At 24.3% G+C, this 280-nt stretch overlaps 1 pseudogene; it reads right to left on the bottom strand.

Annotated features, from left to right (window-relative positions):
• LOC119589407 overlaps positions 1-280 on the bottom strand; it is a 6,025-nt pseudogene that overhangs the window by 3,714 nt on the left and 2,031 nt on the right.

Below are 280 nucleotides of genomic sequence, written 5' to 3'. Positions count from 1 at the left end.
GGGGATAAAGGGGGAAAAAAATTTTTTTTCCTCATTTGTATTCGAAATTTAAAAATATATATTTTTTCTTTGCTTGGGTTTTTTCGTAAAAGGAGACGAGATAAAAATTTTTATTTTTTGGTATTTCTAAGTTAAAATTGTTTTTTCACTATAAATAATATAAAAAAACCCACAGGATAAAACCCGAAAAAGAAATTGAAAAGGGCCAACTCTAGAAAAAAAAAATTTGACAAAAAAAAAGGTGTTAATATAAAAAGTTTTTTCTAAAAACTAATACCGC

This window comes from Penaeus monodon, chromosome 25 (genome assembly GCF_015228065.2).
Source record: "Penaeus monodon isolate SGIC_2016 chromosome 25, NSTDA_Pmon_1, whole genome shotgun sequence".
Taxonomy (NCBI): domain Eukaryota; kingdom Metazoa; phylum Arthropoda; class Malacostraca; order Decapoda; family Penaeidae; genus Penaeus; species Penaeus monodon.
Note: the sequence above shows the minus strand (reverse complement) of the source record. Positions and strands in the feature narration are given on the sequence as shown.